Here is a 14,821-nt window from a genome sequence, read left to right as displayed (position 1 = left end):
ACATAAATCATGATTGTCATATCCCCATAGGATTGTTTTGATGAGTAATGAGAAAGGATTATGATTGGGAGAACATCCTCCACTTCGTGGCTTTGGTAATTTTAATAACAGTTTTGGTAGTTATTTAAAATCATATGATCTGGTGTTAATTTGGACTTTTTATTACAAGAAAGGACAACGGGGGCCCGAAACTCAACTCAATGAGGTTCTGGTGAGGTATTGGGCCTAATGGACCCAAAAGCATAATTGTCCAATCCCTATTGGATGACTTTGATAATAATAGAAAAGCATTGTAATTGGATAAGTTTGGTAATGCCCAAACAATATTTGGTACTTACCTAATAGTATATGAGTCGGGGATAATTTGAGCTATTCAGTAGAAGGAGGGACAATGGGGGTCTAAAACTCAAATCAATAGGATTTGGTTAAGCATTAAACCTAATGCACCCAGTGGCGTAATTGTTCAATCCCCATATGATGGCTATGATGACTAATGGGAAAGGATTTGGGATTGAATAGGTTTGGTAATGCCCAAGTAATGTATGGTACTTACCTAATAGTATATGATCTAGGGTTAATTTGGGTCTTTTACTACAAAGAGGGATAATAGGGCCCAAAACTCAAGTTAACATGGTTTGGTTAGGTATTGGGTCTAATGGACCTAGAGTATATATATAGTGCAACTTTTTCGTTTATATTCCAAGTTTATCCTTCTTTTGCTTCAGGGTAATGTCGATTACATGACTGGATTTATACGGTATATTGTTTTGGCATCTTGTTTCTGCTTCAAGCTTCGTGTTTATCTTATTATTTATGAGATCTCATCGGTTATTCTATCAATGTGCGTTGATTCTGACAAATATTTCTTCTGCTTTAGGGTGATGTCGATTACATCACTGGATGTTTTATGGTTTATTATTTTGGCATCTTGTTTCTGCTTCAAGCTTCGTCTTTATCTTATTATTGATCAGATCTCATCGGTTAGCCTATCAATGTGCTGTGATTCTGGCAATATTCTTCCCTTCTATATTTCAGCTGATACTTCAGCAGAGATTGTAATGGCATGGTGGTGGTTTCATAGATCCTTAGTAAGTTGGTATAGGGGCTCTGCTTATGAATTTTCACTTTTTTTGGTATGTTCCGAATTTGTGACATATTTAGGTTTTCCACGAGACTGTTCTGGGTTGGATGTTCGGGTTGTTTCCACTGCTTCAGGTTCTTCTTCTCTCTGTCTGTCTCTGGAGGGCTTCTTTTTTGAATGTGGATTGCGGAGTCGAGTTTGGTTTGGTCAGAGAAAATAGGATTGTTCTTGGTACTGTTTTTTTTGGTTGCAAATCTATGCCCCCTTGATTTTTGAGAAGGCGTTATGTAGGACTATAGCTCAATTCTGCTAATGCAGGCTCTCGTCATTTATCAATAGCTGGTTCTGGTCGGAGATGTTATTCCCCTTGTGCTCATCTATGGGTCTTTCTCAGAGTTGGGAGTGCACATCATGTTAAATTTCTTACCCCTTCTCTTGAAGCATGGTTTCTTTTGGTTTTACTTGCTGCTAATATATTGACCTACAACCTACATGGTCTAGAAATATGATGTAGTGGTAGTTAGGGGTGCTTTGAGTTAGGTGAATTTGTTTTGGGTTGGTGGTTTAGGGATCTTGATAGAAGGTGCCTGTAAGTGTAGCCTGTAGGAGGTGTCTTTAATACCTGTATTCTTCATAGATCTGTTTCGCTTGCAGATTATTGGTGTTTCTCCGCTGGGTGATATGTGATATTGAAATAAGCGGTGGCTTACCTTGAGAATATAAGGGCGGTTGTGAATTTTATTTATAATTTTGCTGTTTGCCTTGCAACTTCTAGTTGGTGACACGGTATACTTTCTAGTTGATGCTGTGATGCGTTGTACTCTGTATGGTAGAGAAGCTTTAAGCAATCCTATACCGTGATTTGAAGAGCCCTCGATCTCTTTTGACATTTTAGTGGCAAGATGATGGAGTTTGAGAGGTCTTGTACTAATTTTAGAGGGAGTCGTCTGTCCATCATGTTGTTTTTTGGAGATATGCACTATTTTTTAGAAGAACTTAAGCTTTTCAGTTGATCTCCATGCTTTTCCCTCTGCTAAGTTCATCTCAATGCTTTTGGTTATAGATTTTTGAGGTGGTCAAGCGATATTCGCTACAATATCCTTTGACATAAAGAGTGGTGATACAGAGCTTCAACAATGATGAATAAGGGAATGTCGTGATGTATTCTGCTTGTATTATATCTGGCGTAATATTTTATCGTGGGTATCTTAAGTTTATCCTTCTCTTCAGGTTCATGATCATCTTGCGTGTAACTTATTGTGTGCATCAAGTTGTAGATTATTAGATGGTTATAATTTGGGAGATTATTTTTCAGAGCACATAACGAGTGTTCACGTCTGTCTGTGCTTCTGTGGTTTGCCTTGGAATTTTGTCTGCTGTATTTTCACTTTTTTGTTTTCTTGTTTGATCATACTTGTAGCTTGTGTGTTGGGATGGTCTGTCTGAGGAGATGTAGTTACTTGGTGCTTGCTGCTTCTTTTTTTTTTTTTTTGGGGGGGGGGGGGGGGTGGGGTGGTAGTAGTGGCTGTAAGGCGTTCCTCTTTGTTCTGCGTAATTTTGAAGTTTGGAAGTTCTTGAATATGGGTTGTAGCTATCAATTTGGTAACTTCTTTCTCTTTGTTCTGCGTAATTTTGAATTTTGGAAGTCATTGAGTATGGATTATAGCTATCCAGTTGGTAATTTCTTGCATATTTTGGGTTTGTGTTTGCTATAGCCGATTTTGCAAGGATTGATAATCATGACTGTTCAACTGTTAACTGTTTCATGTTAATTTTCTCCTGATGTCGCATCAGAAGATTTTGTTGGTTGATTTTCTGGTTGTCCTGTGGGTACAGTAAGCAGCTTTCAGCATGCTGGTCACAGTGTGTTAGGTAAATGCAGTTGTTCTTGCATCAAAATATTGATAAATTATTATATGGCATATGGGAACCTTTGTTTCCTCATCTTGTGGCATAAACAAGTTGAGTGTTCATTCCTTGATGTGTGAATGTACTTGCCCTGGTATTTCACCCAACCTGCCTGTTCTATTTTTTTTCGGCTTCAGGGCTCAAGCCCATGGTAATCTTAAATCTTAGTATCATGACCGGGAGTCTTTTTTTAGCATGTGTCAGGTTTGGTACTGAAGTTAGTTAACATCTCTACTTGGTATTTTCATTGAAGGGCAACAGCAGCGTAAATTTTACTTTTTATTTTTACTTTTCTGGCATCGAGGTGACGGTGGGTTTGTTGGTGATAATTATGAGGTTTTTTGTTGCTGGGTACATGCAGTCTCCTCATCCGCATTCAATGTTAATTCTGTGGTCTCTGTCTGTGCTTCATGATTTCATTGCTTGCACTTGCACGACTCCATTGGATTGATTATATTTGGGTTCATGATGTATTACTTTTCGGTATGTCAGGTTTTCGAGGATATCTAATTTGGGCTTGCGTTCTGCTTTTTTATTGGTGCCGCATGCAGGTTCAATTGGCATACTTCAGGCTCATGCTTTCATCTGGTGGTTCTTGGTATTACTTTCCGTACATTTTTCGCTATTAAGTGGAGTTTTTAAGCTTGTTATCTTTGTATTATGCTTGTATTGTGTGTTCGGTAGTACCTTTGAGTTTGAAGGCATAAAGTAAATGGTAGCCTCTTCTGATTTAAGATGGAGCTCTTTCGTGCTCTGGTACTCTGACAATTATTTTCATGTTTGTGATTGGTTTTTAACTTGCTCTTAGCTGATTTTGCGAATCTCTGGCTTCTAGGTTCTTCGGGTAATATTTTCTGGTATTTTGGTTTACTTTCTCCCACACTGGTAAATTACACCTCTACTATTATTATGGTTGAATAGTTTCAATGGCTAGATCAGGCAGAAATCTGATAGGCAACAACATGGTTAGTTAGCTTTATGTAGTTTTCTTGATGCCAAACTCCTTCACTGCAATGGGATGTTATCTTCTTGACGTCAATTTTATGCTGATGGGTTGACAGAGGTGATTGAGAGGCTTGTAGTGCAAAGAAACTGCTTATTCATTTAGGCCCTATTCTTTTGATTTATTTTCAATTAAGTTCATTTCATTTTGGTTCAAGTTCATTAAGTTTATTTCAAGTTAATTTCAGTTCAGTTATTGTAATTATTATCATTATTTTTACTATTATTTTATTATTCTTAATATTCTTATTATTATTTATTATTTATTATTATTATTATTTATTGTTATTATTATTATTATTATTATTATTATCTATTATTATCATTATTAATAATAATTATTATTATTATTATTATTGTTATTTATTTATTGTTTATTATTTATTATTTATTATTTATTAGTGTTTACCTTATTATTTGATTACTTTTATTAGTGTTTAATTTATTATTATTGCTGTTACTATTTTTATTATTATTATTATCAGCTAATTCCAGTTCAGTTCAATTATTTTCAGTTTAGTAAATTTCGGTTTAGCCCAAATAAGTTCAAAAGAACAGGGTCTTATTATATATAGAGGCTTATAGTGAGATTTTTTTTTTAGCATTAACATTTATTTTCTGGTAGATCTTTGACCGAACGTTTCTGTAGATTCGTAATATGCTGAATCAGTAGTTGTACTTTTAGCTTGACAATCCGGTTCATCTTGATTATAATTTGGTAGTTGAAGTTGCTAAATTGGTTCTTGGGTCAAATTTGTTTAATCAAGTGACAAAGTTGAGTAATATTGTACTTATTCATGCTAATTATAATCTCAACACATCCTATAAATTATGGGACTTCATATCTTCACGCTTTGACTTGTCATCGGATTCATGCACTCAGAAGTTTGTCGTAGTTGTCTGTTAATTTGAGCAGAGTATTTGAAGATTTCGGTTCATCCATATCTTAGTTTGTTTTAGGAATGACTATAACTGTAAGCATAGGCAAAAAATCTTAAAGGTTATTGGTTATATGTCTGTGTTGTGTTTGCCTTTGAGTACTGGAGACGTTTTTGTTGTAGTTTTCTCTTGATTGACATTTTGACTTGGGATATTGTGATCATAAATATTTTCTGCTTATTGGGGCCACAGTTGCTTCAGTGCTGTTTATTGTTTTGCCAACATATGCTTGGGGTTGGTTGTTTAGTAGGTTGTACAAACCCGGCCGATTCTTTAGCACTATAGAAATGCCTTTCAATGTTGTCTTTTGGTTGATCTGGTGATGGTTTGAGTGATATCATTCATATCTTCTTGGTTTTTGGGCTTTAAGTTGGCGCAAAGAATGATGTTATCTCATATAGTTGTGATTTGGCGGTATTTGTGAAGATGTCTTGCGTGCGCAAGTTGTTTCGGGAGAGTTATAGGCTTGCATTTGACTAGTTGCAACTAGATACAGATACAAAGTAATGTGTGGTATTGTTTCATGTATCAGGACAACTGAGCAGTTTTCCTGAGTTCTCTTTTTTTCCGGATGGAGGTATTCTATCTCTTACATAGAAAATAAGTTTCTTGATATTTTGAATCTCAATTGTGTTCATGTCGGAAGGAGCGTCCGTGTAGTCGTCTTATTTTTAGTACGGTAATGTTTTCTCACGGAATTTTTATCATATCTTTTTGGTGGTCTTTTATCTTCTGTCATTCGTTGGTGCAATGTGTTCCTTATGGTGGGTATAGAATAGTTTAACTGCAATGTAGATATGGCTTGTGTTGATGTTTTTGGAAAACCACAGATACACAGTGCTGAAGAGATATGACAGATCTGCCCAATCACAGGGCATCTTGTTTCACACTTTTATCTTTCGAAGATCAGAAAGATCTGTTGTGGCTTGTCTGGTAGATCTCAGACTTCAGTCTTTTATTTTGGCAAACGATTAGTAATTCATTATAATAAATTTCGAGTAACCTAAAATAATAAAAGAAATCAATTCTTGAAGATAAAAATAAAATATATATGTTCATTATCAACAACAAATATATTAGAGATTATAATAATATAATAAATCTTCAAAATGAACATATCAATAGATTAAATACAAATAATGCTCTTTTCGTTTCAAAATACTCTTTACACTTTCACTTTCAATCTATTCACTCTTTCTACTTATGTCTTTGAATATAACCCCTTATTATTTTCATATTTCTGCCTTTTAACTATTGACCTATATTTTCTTCTCTCCAAATGAAGACAAAAATGAATGAAATGCAGGAGAGAAAGATGAGCACTGAAATTGAGAGAGGAATGTTTGTATTTCCCAAAGTTGATTCTGCTCACTACATTCCCTTGTATTTATACTACTTGTTTGTAGCTACAACCATGATTAGGAAAATACTAGGAAGTTACCTAGCTTTACACCTGGACAAACAGACAATAGTACACTTATTACATCATCAGAGAGTAGTGGCCATTTACACCTACAGACTACCAGTACAACCAGTACAAAGTGACAGACACCAGTAACCAGTAATAATATGGATCCACTAATTTATCACTCCCCCTCAAGATGGTAGAGAAGCAGAAGTGTGAGCTCCCATCTTGACCAGGAGTTGTTGGTGTTGAGCCACAGGTAGGCTTTTAGTGAGAATATCAGCCACTTGAAGAGTAGTAGGCACATACTCAGGTTTAATGACATTTTGATTCACTTTGTCTCTGATGAAGTGACAGTCAACTTCAACGTGTTTGGTGCGCTCATGGTGCACTGGATTCACTGCTATGGCTAGAGCAGCCTGATTATCACATTTTAGTGTGACAGGTGCAGTAGACTTTATACCAAGTTCTTTCAGTAACTGAGATAACCATACTACTTCACAGGTTGTGAGAGCCATAGCTCTATACTCAGCTTCAGCACTTGATCTGGCAACAACCTTCTGTTTTTTGGTCTTCCATGATATAGGTGAGTTACCAAGTAAGACACAGAAGCCAGTAGTGGATTTTCTGGTGATGGGGCATCCAGCCCAATCACTGTCTGAGTAGGCAGTAAGGATAGCTGCTGATTGAGAGCCAAGTAGTATACCTTGTCCAGGAGATGATTTGAGGTACCTTAACACCCTCTTGGCAGCTTGCATATGAGAGGTAGTAGGTTTTTGCATAAATTGGCTCAATGTATGTATAGTGAAGGCAATGTCTGGCCTTGTGATGGTTAAATAAATGAGTTTGCCTACTAGATGTTGGTAAGGAGTAGGATCTTTGAGAAGGTCTCCTGAATTAGGAAGTAATTTGACATGAGAGTCCATAGGAAGTTTTAAAGGTTTGACATGGAACATGTTAAACTCTTTCAGCAAGTCTAACACATACTTTTGTTGAGACAAGAAAATCCCTTGCTTAGTTCTGTCAACTTCAATGCCCAAGAAGTACCTGATATCTCCCAGGTCTTTCATATAAAATTGAGTAGCCAAGAAGTTTTTAACAGAGTCAATTGCTGCAACATCATTCCCAGCAAGTAACAAGTCATCTACATATGCTAACACAGTCACAAATGTGGAGCCTGTTTCCTTGGTAAACAAGGAATAGTCTGCTTTTGATTGATTGAAGCCATAATCCTTCAAAGCTGCTGAAAGTTTGGCAAACCACTGACGTGGCGCCTGTTTGAGCCCATATAGGGATTTTTCAAGTTTGCAAACCAGCTCAGGATGTGTCTCTTTGTATACTGCAGCTCCTTGTCCCACAATTATCTTCCTGTGAGGGCCAGGATAACCAGGTGGCATGTGCATATACACATCTTCTTCAATATGGCCATGAAGGAATGCATTCTTTACGTCCATTTGACATACATGCCATTCCTTGAGAGCAGCCACTGCAAGCAAGGATCTTACAGTTGTGAGTTTTGCTACAGGAGCAAACGTTTGTTCATAATCAATCCCCTTCTGTTGTCTGTTGCCCAACACCACCAGTCTAGCCTTTTCTCTTTCTACTGTTCCATCTGGATGGAATTTGGTTTTAAATAACCATTTACAACCAATAGCTCTCTTGTTTGCAGGAAGAGTAGTTAACTTCCAAGTGTTATTCCTTTCCAAGGCTCCTAGCTCTTCATTCATAGCCTTTACCCACTTTTCACTTTGAACAGCAGAGTTAAAGTTGGTAGGATCTTCTATCTGCATCACTTGATTAACAAAGGCAGTGAATGCATATGATGCTTCAGACTCCCCCACATTTACTACAGGAGCTGCTTCAGGCTCCCCCCACACTTCCTACTTTGGTTTTAGTGACATAATCTGATAGCCAAGTTGGGGTTTTAGAGATTCTGCTGGACCTCCTGGGTGCTGGTATAGTAACATGGTCAGTGTGAGTTGTAGGAGACTCTCTTGGAATTTCATTAGGTTCAGGTGTGAGAGTTTGAGTGTGAGAAGGGTCATGAGGTTGATTTATGTGAGGTGGGGTTGTGGCTGTTTCATATGTGGTGGTAACAGGTTCAGTGGTTTGGTTAAGTTCAAGGTTATAGGTGTCAATGAAGGTTTGTTCATTTGATTTGGTGTTAGGCATGGCTGTAGGTAAGGGTTCAAGGTAGCTTTCCCTAGCCTTTTTGTTGTATGGGAAAACATCTTCTACAAATCTAACATCTCTGGAAATAAACACCTGCTGAGTAGTCAAATTTAACAGCTTATATCCCTTCTTCTCACTTGGATAACCCAAGAATACACATGGGACTCCTCTTGGAGCAAACTTGTCTGTAGTTCTTGTTGGGTTGCTGGCAAAAGCCAAACACCCAAAGCTTCTCAAGTGATTGTAGTCAGGTTTCTTGCCCATCAATTTCTCATAAGGTGTTACATTTTTTATGATGACACTAGGAAGTCTGTTTATGATGTGAACAGCTGTTAACACACAATCACCCCAATAACTCAAGGGTAAGCATGCTTGCATTCTTAGAGCCCTAGCCATTTCTAAGACATTTCTATGTTTCCTTTCAGCTCGACCATTTTGTTGTGGTCTATCCACACAAGATGTCTGGTGAATTATGCCCTCTTGAGCAAAATATTCTCTGCAGGGTCCATCATCAAACTCCAGGGCATTATCAGACCTTATCACTTTTATAGATTTTCCAAAGTGATTTTTAGCAAATTTCCCAAACATTTTTACTACATCTAGGCTTTCAGATTTGAGTTTCAACAAGTATACCCAAGTAGCTCTAGAAAAGTCATCTACCAAGGTCAAAAAATACCTATGTTTGTTCCTTGTGCTTACCCTATAGGGCCCCCAAATATCCATATGAACAAGACTGAAAGGTTCAGTTGCTACTGATTCACTGAGGTTATATGGCAGTTTAGTAAATTTTGCCATGGGACAAGTTAAACAAACACAAGTAGATTCATTCACATCATCTTTAACACAACCAATCAACTTTAATTTCTTCATAGGAGCATGCCCAAGTCTATTGTGCCACAAGGCATATTCTTCTTTCCTACTTTTTACATGATTAGCATGCTTTACATAAGGTTCAGCTAAGCTAATCAGTTTTCTTTTCTCTACAGCTTTTTCTACAGCTTTATTTTTGTCTCTTCTCTCTGCCTCTGCTAAAGAGTGAGATCTTCCTCTTGCTTTTTCTACTATCTTCTCTCCTGGTTCATCCACCAGCAAGTAAAGACCATCCTGAACTCTTCCAATTCCCTTAATCTTCTGAGTAACACAATCCTGAATCACACACATGTCATTATAGAAGATCACTTTGCAATTGTTTTGCAATATCAACTTGTTTACAGACAACAAGTTGTGTTTAAATTCAGGAACACACAACACATCTTTTAGCACCATGTTATTGTTAAGTCTCACTTCTCCTGTGTGAGATATATTCACAGTCTCACCATTAGGAAGATTAATCCTAGGTTTTTTAGGACTTTTAACAGCTTTATCAAGTAAAGCTATGTTAGATACCATATGATCAGAAGCTCCTGTATCAATCACCCACTGTTTCATTTTAACAGAAGCTGTATAACAAGTAATCATACCTGCAAAGCTACTATCAAGCTCTTCTTCAGTTTCTGATCCAGGTGTTGATGCAGATGGCAAAAGTTTCAAGAGTTGCTCAATCTGATATTTTGTGAGATTTTGTGTGTTCTCACTTACTTCCACTTGAGCATTTCCAGCCATCTTCTGTCCTTGATTCCTTCCTTTACTCCATTTGTTATCTTGAGTCCACCCCCTTTCTTCTTTCCCAAGATTTTTCACTTCCTTCTTGTGTTGAGGATGCCATTTTGGGTATCCTTTAGCATGCCAACACTTGTCAGCTGTGTGGTTCTTCTTTCCACACACACTGCAATTCTTCTGTTGCTGACCCACACTATACATAGCTGAGGCTTCCAGACTTAGATTAGAGAGACTCAGGACATCTCTCTGCATCTCTTCTTGCTGTAGAGATGCACAGACTTCCACAACAAGAATGTCAGCCTTTAGCGTCCGCAAAAATCAGACGCTAAAAACGCGGAATCGGACGCTAAATATTTTAGCGTCCGCCAACGGACGCTAAATGGATGATGCAAAACCCTTGGTCGCTAATTCTCCAATTAGCGTCCGTTCAGCGGACGCTAAATTTTTAGCGTCTGATATTTCCAATTTAGCGACCGTGAGCTCCACAGTCGCTAATTAGCGACCGCTCACTAGAATTAGCGACCGTCTAACGGTCGCTAATTAGCGACCGTCTATTACCAGACGCTAATTAGCGACCGCCTAGGCAGTCGCTAATTAGCGACCGGTGCCTAGACAGTCGCTAATTAGCGATTGTTTCCTCAGACGCTAATTTTGGAAACAGTCGGTAACTTTCTGGTACGCATTTGCACTTTTTTTTTTATTTTATTTTTGCTTTTGGGCAACTAATATTAAATATAATAGCTTTTTGCTTTTAATTAATTTCATATTAAATGTAATAAGATATGAAATGATGCAAATACCATACTTCTTTTATAAGGCAAACAAATTAATCAATTCAATTATTATTGATAATAAATGTAGATACAAGTGAAAAATAATTCTAGAACTAAATTCTGTATACTTAAAACAAAATCTAAAAAAATCTCATATAATCACATGTACACTTTAAACTCCACAACAAAATCTAGAACCAAAACGGACTTCAAATCTGGTATCTGGATCGTAACCAACTTCAAATCTGGAACTCAAACGCAAATCTCATAACCCTGCAAATCAACAAAAACAAAGAAATTAATGAAATTAACCAAAAAAAAAACAATTATTAACAAGAATAAATGAATAACTAAATAAATCCGGAACCTATTTTGCCCAACCCCACCCGAGCCATCCTAACCACCACCCAGCCCACCAAACCCTAACACAACAACAACCCAGCCCCATCTTGTGACAGCATCTAGAGGAACAAGTCATATATACTTCAAATCCTCTACCTGAGTCTGCTCTTAAGTACAACATAAGCCAAGGGTACTTAGAAGATGTTAATTTGTTTGAGATAATCCAACTGCCACTACTCAAATTCTTTTCCCAGGAAACAGAGAAATAAGATTTGATGTTCACATCTTTACTAAAATCAGCATCGAGATCATAGGAGCGATAAAATCCTCCACTTAATGATGGCATATGGTGCTCGCTTAAAAAAACTCTTGATTGATTTTGATAAATAAGAGGTTGATTCATGCATCCTTTCCCAAAACATGGAAATTTTCTGTCTGTAACTATTTTGTGACTTTTTTGCCATTTTCAGGACATAGTGTAGTAATTTTGTCAAAATTGCCGTTCTTAAGCATGATATCAGAAAAAAAACAGGTGAATTAGATGATAAAATCTGTGATGAGAGATTTGTACTTATCTGTGATGAGAGATTTGTACTTACCAAGAAATGAATATCCCCAAACCTCTCACATACTGAAAATACAGCAGTCAGCAACAATGATCCTACACAAAGACAAAGAAACAAGACCTCAATGTTTGGTTGTGAACAAAAGCTCAAATTTGGTACTAATTAAAACACTCATGACAGACTAAAATAAAATAAAAGGAAAGGGATAGGGTGTACACGGCATCTCAAATTGATTTGAAAATGGTGAACAACCATGGTTAAGGCCTCTGTTAAGGTAATTGCTTCATTGATAATTGGTATACAAATTCTAACTAGACATTAGGGGATAGTTCATGGGTTTGACATATCATATAATCCTAACATGATTTTCATGTTAGGACTGATTTTGGCATCAACTCTATGCAAAGTTCTATACAACAATTCATTGCTTCTAAATCTCAGAAACAAGTAAGCACACACAGAGAGATGTGAAACTAATAGACATTATGGGCACCCACAAGGGCCATAACTCAGGAATCATTTTTTTGGAATCCAAAACAGCAGCAAAAGGTTTCCTACATGTATCAATGTAAGGCATATGCTACACGAAAAGCTCAGAAGAATCAGTTACCCCTGATATCTGAATCAGTTACAAGAACACAGAGAAACACTGTAAGCATCTATGTTTATCCCATTTCCCAAACTGGCCAGGCATTCTACATTGTTGTTACCCTTGATTATGAACCTGTTATCAGGTACCATTATACCAAAAGCTCTGTAGCCTGATATCTTTAAAATACACCTACAAATCAAACATAACCAAGACCAAGTTTTTTTCCTGATGCCAGCAGTAATAATCTACTTCAAAGAGGATCCCCCCCCCCCAAAATATCAAGCTCAAGCATCCTTTAAATACCAAATAGATTTTCCTGCCATTGCCTCCCAACTCACTGCCTGCAATGCCAGCAACCACCAACATGACACAGCTGATGGCGCAGCCATAAATGCCTATCAGCCCAGCGCTGAAGCCCTTAACTCTGCCACCACTCCCAATTGCCCCTCTGCCAAAACCCATTTCCGTCAATCTGTTCCTAAGATCACATTACCTCTTTTACTGACTGTCCTACCACTCTGACCACTATTCCTGTATTCCTATAATTCCTTCCATCGTGAGAACTCCATCCCAGTTATTAAGAGTCCCCACATTCATTCCCTATATATGGTCCTCTACCATTTACTTTGTTTTATGAATTTTATCAGGTTGCTAAATGGGTTTGTTAAAGTCACAAGACTCATCAAGGTGGATAACAAGGAGCTCTATTCTTGTTTCCAAGTCTTAGCAGTGACAGGTTGTTTGTATGGTTTTTAATGATTCTCTAATGCTGGAGCACAAAGCTTTATTTCCCCTATAAATCCATCAATAAAGAATACAACCAATATTTTCAAACCTGTATATTTAGTCTACTTACAAGCACAGCAAAAGCACCTACTGCGGAACCCTGCTACTAGCAGGCCAGAGGAGGTGAAGATGCAAGCAACCTCAGCAACTCACCCAGCCTATATCAAGTCAATACAGATTATTAAATAGAATATGGTTAAAACATGTCGAAACTCATAATCTGCATTAATTAGCAAAGACACATGCAGCAATAAAAAATTACAAGTCTAAAATCCACACAAGCAAAAGAAGAGACAAAGATAAGCAAGGAATAAAATGATTTCTATTAATGCAAAAGAAAGATGCATGGCAAAACAATTATAGAGTATTTTCACGAGTAATAACATAAACATATACTCAGGTAACTTGTGTTGATGAGAAGATGGCCGATAAAATTGGCCAATTAATCTGAACAAATTTAACTATATGCAAGCAAACTCATCCACTAAGCCCCACCATCCCCTGTCACCAAACTACAGACATTGACAAAACCTTCTCATTCCACCTAAATCAACATTTACAAAGCTACTTAGCAACATTTACATTCAGATAATGTGTAAACAGTAACTGCAATGTTCCTATTTTGCAGAGAATACTTCAATTGCTTATGCAACTTCTAAGATAAAATCAAGAACAAAAACAAAGGAGTTCTGCTGCAAAAGCTTAGATGTCTAATGGACTAAGCAGATTAAAAATTCAACACAAAATCATATATAATCCACAAAAAACCACAAATCTGATGAGAAGAAGAAAAAACCTCGAAATAATTAGGACAAAAAACCAACGAAAAAATCAAGAAAAAACCAGATCTGAAACAAAAATCGAAAAAGAGAGAGGATAAATAAAAATCGAGGAAACGAAAAAGCACACGAAAAAAGGATTAGAAAATAAAAATCGAAAAAAAGAGAGGATATATATGGGGTTTTGAAGGAGAATTGAGAAATTAACAAAAAAAACTAGATCTGAAACAACCCTAAAACGAATACCTCCTTCAAATCAGAGAAAGTGCGGCTTAACATCCACCGTTTCGCCATAGCTTCAAAGAATTCAATCAAAAAACAAAAATTACTAAAGGAATTGAAGACGAAGACGGATAGATAGAGATAGAGATAGGGTTGGAAATAAGGTGGGTGGGTCGTGTTTTTTTTATGACCACTTAATACCGTCCGTCATATTAGACGGTAAACTTGAATGCCGGACGCTAATTAGTGTCCGCTCCAAAGACGGATGCTAATTTTACAAAAACGGACGCTAATTAGCGTCCGACGATAAACGGATGCTAATTTTACAAAAACGGATGCTAATTTGCGTCTAATTGTGTCGGACGGTAAATTCAGACGCTAAAAGCGCGGATTCTTGTTGTGTTCTTCTACAGTAGGTAGAGGGCTTTGAAGAAGAAGCTGGCTTCTCTGAGGACTATATTTTTCATGTAGTCCATTCAGAAATTGGAAGAGTCTTTGCTCCTCCTTGTATTTGTTAAGAGTTTGAACAAAGTTATTTACCTCAGCATTGATCTCTGTGATGGGTGGAAGGATGTTGAGAGCATCTTGTTCTTCCCAAATCCCTCTCATAGCAGCATAGTACTCATGAATCTTAGCATCATTCTGCTTCATCTCA

At 37.1% G+C, this 14,821-nt stretch overlaps 2 long non-coding RNA genes across 2 annotated transcripts; one reads left to right on the top strand and one right to left on the bottom strand.

Annotated features, from left to right (window-relative positions):
• The first annotated feature begins 685 nt into the window (after window positions 1–685).
• LOC130590021 (uncharacterized) lies at window positions 686–6,210 on the top strand. Its single transcript, XR_008967608.1, has 3 exons — window positions 686–2,242; window positions 3,541–3,587; window positions 5,463–6,210. It is a non-coding gene; the product is annotated as an uncharacterized LOC130590021 (long non-coding RNA).
• Window positions 6,211–11,035: 4,825 nt separating this feature from the next.
• Window positions 11,036–14,390, bottom strand: LOC125493379 (uncharacterized). The gene is made up of 3 exons (XR_007269928.2): window positions 13,236–14,390; window positions 11,821–11,882; window positions 11,036–11,152 (listed from the first exon to the last, which is right to left on the bottom strand). It is a non-coding gene; the product is annotated as an uncharacterized LOC125493379 (long non-coding RNA).
• Between the last annotated feature and the right edge of the window lie 431 nt (window positions 14,391–14,821).

This window comes from Beta vulgaris, chromosome 9 (assembly GCF_026745355.1).
Source record: "Beta vulgaris subsp. vulgaris cultivar EL10 chromosome 9, EL10.2, whole genome shotgun sequence".
In the NCBI taxonomy this organism is placed as follows: Eukaryota; Viridiplantae; Streptophyta; class Magnoliopsida; order Caryophyllales; family Amaranthaceae; genus Beta; species Beta vulgaris.
Note: the sequence above shows the minus strand (reverse complement) of the source record. Positions and strands in the feature narration are given on the sequence as shown.